The sequence below is a fragment of the Mus musculus genome, chromosome 13 (assembly GCF_000001635.26).
Source record: "Mus musculus strain C57BL/6J chromosome 13, GRCm38.p6 C57BL/6J".
Taxonomy (NCBI): Eukaryota; Metazoa; Chordata; class Mammalia; order Rodentia; family Muridae; genus Mus; species Mus musculus.
The window spans coordinates 54,231,823-54,241,008 of record NC_000079.6 but is presented as its reverse complement, the minus strand read 5'-3'; the positions used below and the strand labels follow the sequence as shown (position 1 = coordinate 54,241,008).

General features: G+C 48.2%; 1 protein-coding gene across 2 annotated transcripts in view; it reads right to left on the bottom strand.

The window, feature by feature from the left end:
* Positions 1-4,826: 4,826 nt before the first annotated feature.
* Positions 4,827-9,186, bottom strand: part of Hrh2 (histamine receptor H2) — a 44,213-nt gene continuing 39,853 nt past the window's right edge. For both annotated transcript variants that reach the window (NR_153432.1, XM_030247160.1), the window contains one exon: positions 4,827-7,829. The gene's annotated coding sequence lies outside the window, so the exon portion shown is untranslated. The remainder of the gene's footprint in view (positions 7,830-9,186) is intronic.

Sequence of the window (9,186 nt, the reverse complement as noted above, 5' to 3'; positions counted from 1 at the left end):
AAGACCTGTGAAAATGTCTGTTCCCTACATTTTCTCTACTGTCCTGGTAATTGACTTGTTCTAACTTCTAGGGCCTAAGAGAAGCCAGGGGGCCTCCTCTTAGACACAGGTGCACTGGGGAGCTGGGGAAACAGGGTCTCCCTGTTGGTACTGGCACAACTGAGAATGAACTCTTCTTCTTTGAAGGCACCTTGACAACACGTGACCTCCATACCCAGAATCCACTTGTGTGTACAGATGTTCTTTGACTTGTGATGGAATTATTTCCCAGTAACTCACCAGAGTTTGGAAACACCAGAGGCCTGCTGCTCTGACTCTATCTAACCCAGTGAGTCCCTCCCCTAACAAGCTAGTGTACTGTGGAGTGCTGGCTGCTCACCCTGGGGATCCCATGACTGAGTAGGAGGTGCAGCCCACTGCTGCCACCCGGCATCACCAGATGGGATCCCGTCACATCTGTCTAACCTGGGGAAAGATGCTATTTCCATCCATGCCATGTGTGTCACCCTCACATGACCACAAAGAAAGAACCCTAAGTAGAGCTGTTGTAAGTCAGGGGCTGTCTGTGTCTTGGGGTAAATGTGCACTGAAGCCCTGACAAGGAAACGTTGTCAAGTCACCAGCATCTCCTTGTTTAAGCATAAGAAAGGGGTAGCAGTGACTTAATGTCTGTGGCTACGGAGGCAGACACATAGACCAGGGGACAAGCACCCATGGTTAAAATAAAGAGGGAGACCTTTGTGTTGCTGTTATGGCTGAAAGTTGAAGATGTAGTGTTGAATTTCTGTCCTCTCAGAGACTGCAGTTTTAATGATAAAGAAGAAAAAAATCAAATTTAATTAAGTGCTGCACAGCAATCTGAGGCTATCGATTCATCAAAAAAAAATTATAGAGAAAATGAGGATTGGAGCTGGGGGTGGGGAGGTTGCCAAATGAACTCAAGTTTTCTTTATAATCGTATAATGTTTTAGTTTATATGTCATTTTTAATTTTTTTCTTTTTTTTTTTCTTTTTCTTTTTTTCTTTTTTTTTGAGACAGGGTTTCTCTGTGTAGCCTTGGCTGTCCAGAAGTCACTCTGTAGACCAGCCTGGCCTCGAACTCAGAAATCTGCCTGCCTCTGCCTCCCAAGTGCTGGGATTAAAGGCATGCGTCACCACGCCCGGCTCCTTTTCAATTTTTAATGTTTTTCTTTGAGATAGAAAACTCTGCTTCCCCCTTCCTTCCCTCCCCCAACCCCTCATCTCTCCCTGTTAACAACCTCCTTTTTTATTATTATTGTTACTTACATATATAAGTACATACATGTACATGCACAAAGATACGTGCTTACAACTGCTGAGCCAGTTTTCACTATGGTGTCCATATCGTTTTGAGGCTGATCACTCTACATTGGACAACCAATAAGTGGGGGAGGGGAGTACTCATCCTTGGAAGAGGTTATTTCTCCTTCTCCCAGAAGCCACTAGCTTCCTGTAGTTCTTTGTCTAGGAGCAGGACTCCATGAAGGCTTGCTAAGGGCAGGGCCCCATGAAAATTTTCCCTTCCCACGTTGACACAGCCGTTAGCATTCTTGTTATTCCTCTCTTGTTTATTTAGTTATTTCTATTTTTAAGAGAAAAACTCTGCAATCACGTACGAGCTTAGGAATAAACTCCAACTCTAAATCAGAATAGATACAGACTGTTGATAAGGCCTGAGCTATAGCCTCAATTGGGCCATTGACTGGGTGGGGCTATTTGTGGGGTCATGTTTCCTTCTCCTGGCCCCATTTTGTGAGTTGCCGACTGACTGCTGCTGCCCCACAGAGGTGGCCACCAGAAGGATAACCCTGTGTATGGGAAAGGGCTTGATGATCTCAGCTGAAAATCATGGTTAGGTTCATCTGGGAGCCACATTACCCAGAGGCAAGTCCTCTGGGGGCCCTGTTTCCCTGGGAATCATGCCAGGTTTACTGCACGCACGTGACAGTTTTGGCAGAGCCCAAGGGAGTGAGCCCCTGTTGCAGAAGACCTGCTTCTGAGGGCAGTGACATGGCAGGGTGTGAGAAGCCCCTTGTGTCCCATGACCTTGAGCAAGGAGATCAGGGACCTGGTGCTGAAATCTGTGGTCACCTCCAAATAACGAGTCCCTTCAGGCTGTTAATGGGTGAAGGAACTCGTTCCGACCACCCAGCCAGCGACCTGCCAGAGCTGATGAATTCCTCCAGGAACGCTTGCAGTTCTGGTGGGGGAGATGTGTGCCTGCAGCGATCACTTCCTGCGTGAATGGCCTGGAGAGAACCACCCACACATGTTAAGCTCCTTCCTGTTCTTTACCTGTGTGCCGATTAGCTGTCTCTGGAACACTGATGACCTACCGGGTATTCTGGAAGGTCTGCATTGTCTCCCAGCTCAGCTGAGGTGGGATTCTGAACGGATCCGCCTGGGTCTGGGCTCCACAGCGGTTCCCTAACATCCTCCGTGTTCCTAAAATCCACCCCAGGCTTTGGTAAGACCTGGGTTCCGTTGGACCCCCAGCATCATCCCATCCTCCCTCCTGGTGTAAGTAAGTATACCACTGTCTCCTGGTGAGGTGCCTGCTAACCGGCATGCCTCATTCCTCCCCTAATTCCTTTGAAATGTTTAAATACAAGCGCACCTTTCTGGAGAGTAGGGAAACACATGCCCAAATACACTCTTCTTTGTGTTCCCATCACGGAGCTAAGGGTCAGTAGAGAATGGGCCCTCATAAAGTGTTATGGCCATGCTGAGGAGAGTCAGGGAGATCCAGAGTTTGGGGTCAGCCTGGGCTACAAAGTGAGTTCTAGGCCAGCCTGGACCATGTGGTGATACCTCATTTCAATTTAAGACAAAAAGCGTTACTCTTCACCCTGACGGTCCCACTGTTTGCCTCTGCTCCGATGTCCCTAAGCTTCCCAACTGAAATCTCAATGCTTCTGTTCTAACCTAGACCTTATTATATTAACCCTCTCTTGCTTAAATTGCTACATTCCGTGTAGGATAAGGCACCCCATCCCCAACCCTGCAGCGGCTGAACACCAGCTGCCCATTGGGACCCTGCATGGATCCCCACACTGCCTCAGCCAGTCTGTGGGACCCCTGCTTCCCTCCTGGCTTTCCACCGTGGCTCACTTACAAGTCTCTGCTTCTCATCTGGTTCACGCTGAGGGTTTCAGAGCCTGCAGATCGGGACTGCAAAATGCCTCTCCCAGGTTCCAGCCTTGCCTGGCTGTCTATTTAGTTCCTGGGTGATTATCACAGTCCTGGCTGTAACCAAGGAGAAAGCAGCTCCAACAGGAACTAACCAGCATCGACTTCAGGCTTGCCTGCCTGTGTGCACCTTTCTAAGCCTTTTGCACAGCTTTGACCTTCTCTCTTGACATATTAAACGCTGTTTGAGGAGAACACTGTAAGCTTTGCCTCACCAGCTTTTCTCTGGTTCTTACGAAAGTTCATCAGGGTGTGCCATCATGGTTTCTTCTGAAGGGGCCAAAGTTCAGAATTCTACCACCTCCAGCTTCATCCCTTCCATACCAAGGTCCCTTCCCAGCTTGATACTTAGTTACCCAAGCCCATTCTCCACCCCAGCCCTCTTCCTTCCTTGTGTCCTTCTCTGAAGCCTTCCGTTGGGTCCTCTGGGATGTGGATTTCTCTTGCCTTACCTGCCTTTCCCCCACACAGTGTGGCTCTCCACCAATAGATGGATGTTTCCATCCTGAAGATGTTGCTCCCGTGTAATGACAAGCCTCTAACAAGTTTGAAAATCTACTTCACAAATACACTTTGCCAAGCACCTGCTGCACACATAGGCCACCAGGTGAGCTGGAAATGGTAGCCTTCCCCAAGTCAGCAACAAACAGAGACATCAGACCACAGAGTGGGTTGGATGGCAGCTCTCCAGGTGTTTTTAACCTGGAATCTCAGCATGTCACCTAAGGTCACTCCCTCCTCTGTGGTTTGGCTTTTCTTGGCTTCTGACAGGAGGAGGTGAAGCTGCGGAGGAAACTTACTTCTTTTCTTGTTTTGTTTTAACTCGTGTGTGTGTGTGTGTGTGTGTGTGTGTGTGTAAAATCCCCCGGAACTGGAGTTACAGACAATTGTGAGCTGTCATGTGGGTGCTGGAAATGAAACCCAGATCTTATCTGGGAATTAAACCTAAGTCTTGTTTTTGTTTGTTTTTTGAGACAGGGTTTCTCTGTGTAGCCTTGGCTGTCCTGGAACTCACTTTGTAGACCAGGCTGGCCTTGAACTCAGAAATTCCCCTGCCTCTGCCTCCCAAGTGCACCACTACACCTGGCTTTGAACCTAAGTCTTATAGAACTGCTCTTAACTGCTGAGCCATCTCGCCAGCCCCTGAGTCAGGGACTCTCACTGAGTCTGAAGCTCATTTTTGACACTGCTGGTCAGTGAGCCTTCAGGATCTTAATCTCTCTTCCCCGTAGTGCTAGAATTACAGGTATGCATGTTCATCCCTTTGAGATGAGTGTGGAAGGCTCGAACTCATGTCCTCTTATGTAGAGGGTAAGTATTCTTTCACCTCCTCAGCCCTATCCTAACTTTTAAAGGCAACTTTCAATTTGGCCCCTCCCAGCTTTGAGTCCTTTATCCCAGACTTTTCTCATGACTTTTTTTCCCCTTCTAAATCAAGATACCACATGATAAAATTTGGGAGTATTTCCTTGCCAGGCAGAGAAGGAGGGACGGAGAGAGATAGAGACAGAGACAGACAGTAGAGAGAGAAAGACACACACACACAGAAAGAGAGAGAGAGAGAGAGAGAGAGAGAGAGAGAGAGAGAGAGAGAGAGAGAGAGACCAAGGCAGCACCTGTGTTGATAGCTTTATTGGAACATGGAAACACAGAATGGACTTGAAGTTCCACCTCGGCTGATGCTCCCCCAGGCTTCATGCACCCCGTTTGTGCTGCCAGGAAAGGCTCCAGAAGAAAGTTTACATGTGCAGGAATCTTCTGATGTGGCAGGTTGTCCCTGGGCACTGTGGTCTTGAGTCTGACTGGCTGTCTCTCTGATCACGCAGGTCCACCAGAGATCTTGTGCCTCCAGTTAGTTGGCTGTGACTTAAGAGACTCACCTGCCATTGGCTCCCAAGAAGATGTCTAAGTGGGTCTCTTGGGCTTTCAGAGGGAATTTGATAAAGATACTCAGTGGTCATCTCTGGGAGTTATCAGGCCAAATTACTCCTTGAAGTTTATTGGCAGGCTAGCCCTTAAAATATTGCTGTGGACCATTCTTTGCCTGTTTCCCTGACAACTTTAACTAAGCTTCTACTATGTGTGAGTACTCTTCCAGAGACCCAACAGGCAAAGGTCAGCAGAAGGAACTCATGCATAGAGGAGGAAGATAGTGTCCAAGAAACCACAGCTGACTATCATATTATAAGATATAATATAGAGCCAATGGCTTCTACATAAAGTCCCATGGTGTGTGGCAAGGGCCTGGTATAGGAAGGGTCAGAACAGACAAGGAGGAAATCCCCAAGGGAATGGTATTTTCGATGAGATCTCATGATGTCAAGTTGTCCAGAAGAGAAAGGAGCATTTGAGGTCATGGAAATAGCACTCCGAGTGCCTTGTTTGCTAGAAATAGTAGATCTAAATAAAACAATATGACAAACAGGGGTGGAATTAAGAGAAGGTAGGGGATGGCAAAGCAGGAAGCTGGAGGAACATGGAAGCTGACAAGGCCAGGTTGGCGGGCTGGTCTAAAGAAGGTTCTATCCTGGATGTGACAGAGTAGGCTATGAATTTTCACAGCCTACTGAGGCTGTTGTGTGGAGAACTGATGGGGGTAAGAAGGTAGGGTGAGTGTAGGAAAGAGATCTAAGCAGCTTTTCCAGTTGTCCCGATGGAGACTACAGCAGCAGGGTCATGTGAGACAGGGAAGATGAGGATTATCAGTTGGGTGGCGGATATGTGTTGGAGCTAAGACTCTAGTGTCTGCCATGAGAAGAAGCAAGGTAGAAAGAGGGGCCGAGGCTGACCAAGGGTTTTGAAACCCAGGATATATCCTCTGCTTGAGAAGGAGGGCTTTGGAGAAGCAGGCGAGGGAGAAGTTGGAGTGGGTAGTTGTGGACTTGTTAACAGTAAGGTACCTTTGAAGTATGCAGATGGAGGTGACCCAGTGTCTCATGCTTTGCCTACAGTTGTGAATCAGCAAATAATTTCCTTATGTTTGGTGACTAAGGTCATGGATGCAGATGAGGTCTCAAAGGGAGACCTAAGGTGAGACGTCCCATCACTGAACTCCAAGGGACAGTCACATCTAATGGTTGTGTGGAGGACAGCAAGTCACAAAGAGGGCTGGAAAACCACATAAAAGGTGGACATGGCGGGGGTTGGGGGTGGGCGTGGAGGCGGCAGGAGAGGGTCTTGGAAACCCAAGGAAACCTGGGTATCAAGGAGGAGTTGAGGTCATGGAAGGGCAACAGCAATGAGGAGTCCTCGGGGAGAGAAGTCCACAGATATCCTCTTCTCTCTGGGGCTCTCGCCAACTCCACCTCCTTGAATCTCTCAGTCATTCTCTAACTATAGAAAGGGAGTCTACTCATTTACACAGAGGAATATAGAGCTGCTCAGAGGGGCCAGGGATTTGTTCTGGTCATGTAGCCAGATGAGGGTGGCATTAGGTCAACCTACACATTTGTACTCTCTGCATCTTCCCAGCTTCTGTCTGTGCTTTCCTGGGACTCAGTAGACACACTTTGCCCCACAAGCCCACTGTACACTACTTCTTGTTGAAAATGAGCACCATCAATGGCTGTAGCTCATCATGGAGGGCTTCCTGAAGGGCTAAGACTTGCTAGAGGAGGGTTAGCTGAGTTAAGGAATTGTCTTGGCTTCTCTTCTGAGTATCAGTGTAGTTTAGAAGGCATGGACATAAGCCTGGATTTTTATTTATTCATCCATTCATTCATCCATCCATCCATCCATCCATCCATCCATCCATCCATCCATATACTCATTCATCCATCATCCATTTGTCCATCCATCCACACATCTTCCCACACATCCATTCTTAGTACCTCTATCCCAGACATACTTTCTGGCTGAGTGGCCTGAGGTACATTCCACACTACCCTGACTCTCAGTTTCCATCTCTGTAAAGACTGGAGAGTGATGCTTATCCTAAGCATATGTATATAAATTATGAGAGCCTGTGTAGGCAAAGTATCTGGAACTTAGTTAGGTGTCCATGGAGGGCAATTTCTTTCCTCTTCTTTCTCTTCCACTCGCTTCTCTTCTTTTCTGCTCACATTGAGACCTCGCAGGGAAGCGAGGCTTCTCAGTGCTTTATGATAGTATCCTTTGCCCTGCTTGGCAGATGTGCATGTTTTCTATAGAAGCACGTCCATGTACACCTGTGTATCCATCTCTGTCCTGCTCTCTCTGCTCATGACTCCTAGGGCCAGCACCAACATGAGCTTTGAACCCAAGGAATTCTGCCTAAGGATTTTAACCTGTCTGAAATCTGCTCCCAGGGAAGATGTTTTGTGTGTTCTGTGAGCCTCCAGGCTCAGGCTGAAGTTTGTCCTCAGTGGTTTGGTGGGGCTTGGTATACAGGGGCTCCAGAAAGGAGATCCAAGTGATAAGGCCAGCATCTTGGTGTCCTGGGCAGGATCTAGACAGCCTCATAGGACAACAGCCCCATTCCTTCCTGTGATGGTGTCCTTTCTGTCTCTTCAGACAGTGGCTCCCCCAGTTGCTCCTTTGAGGGTCCTTCTGGGTGTTGCTGGAGGAAACGAAGCCTCCACAGGCTCTTGCAGCAGCTTAGGAGGTTATTGGAGCATATGGTGCAAGACAATGCTGTTTTCCTGTAGAGACACAAGCATAAGTCAGAGCTGGGGTACTGACATGACTAATCTTGCTTGTCAGCTTGACATACACGGAAAGAGGGACCCTCAGTTGAGAAATTGCCTCCATCAGATTGGCCTCTCTGTGGGGATTTTTCTTGATTGCTAACTGATGTAAGAGGATATAGCCCACTGTGGGTGGTACCATCCCTAGGCAGGAGAGTATGGGCTTTGTAAGGAGCCTAGCTGAGCAAGCCAGAGTGAGCAAGCCAGTAAGCAGCCACTCTCTTGGTTTCAAGCTCCTGCCTTGAGTTCTTGCTTTGGCTTTCTGCCATGATGAACTATATAGCCTATAAGCTAAAATAAACCCTCTTCTTCCCAAATAGCTTTTGGTTATAGAGGATTTGTTGTTTGTTTGTTTGTTTGTTTGTTTTCACAGTAACAGAAAGCAGGCTAGAACAGGTGGTCACTGAGACAAGTCCATGGGATGAGCCCTTGTGCTGTGCATCCTCTAAGCCTGGACTAAGCCTGTGGGATTCTCTTCCCTGTCTAGAGCAGTTAAGTTTTACAGGCAGAGCAGGGAAGGCCATCACCCTATAAGGAGAAGCAACCAGGGGCCATGCCTACAAATCCCAGCTCTGTTCCTATATGATCCTTCCTCTGAATCTCATATGGAGCTACTCATAATTATATATTCTCCAACTCTGGTAAGAACCCAGGGTTATAAAACACACCAGAGCGAGCACCTCATACATTAGGGGGCCCAGGCAATGAATGTTCTATCTGTGCCACGTTTCAATGTTCACAGTGCTGGAGATGGAACCCAGAGAGAACCATCTCACACGTCTTGCATGAGCTGGGGAAGCTTGGCCAGTGGGACAATCAAGCTCTCTGCTCCTCCTTCCATACAGGGAGAGGGATGGAGACTCTACTTTCCTTGCTCACTTCTGCTAGTCACACGGTGGCTATGGCTGTGGGTGCCTGGCTTTGCAAGGCTCCGTGGACAAAGACTCTGCTGATTCCCAGCCTCCTTCTGTGCGTGGCACACCCTGGCTGAGTCACTGCCGGGAACTCCCAGGTGGCCCTTGGCCCTCTCTCTTAACACTCTGTACCTTCGTCTGGTCGGCAAGGTCAGGCCTGTGGCATTTCAGAGGTTTCTGCTCCCACATGAGCAGCAATGCACATATTTGGCCAAGCTAGCAGGGAGGTGTCCGCCCTTGGACGAACATTCCACTAGCTCTGAGAAAGTACTTCTTGCTGAAATTACTACCGAGGAGCCACTCGAAACTGAAGCCTTTGCCCTCTAAGGAGCCTGCCTAGTAATTCATCATGACATATTCACAGTAAAATGTCAGCACGTAGAACCAACAAAAAGACA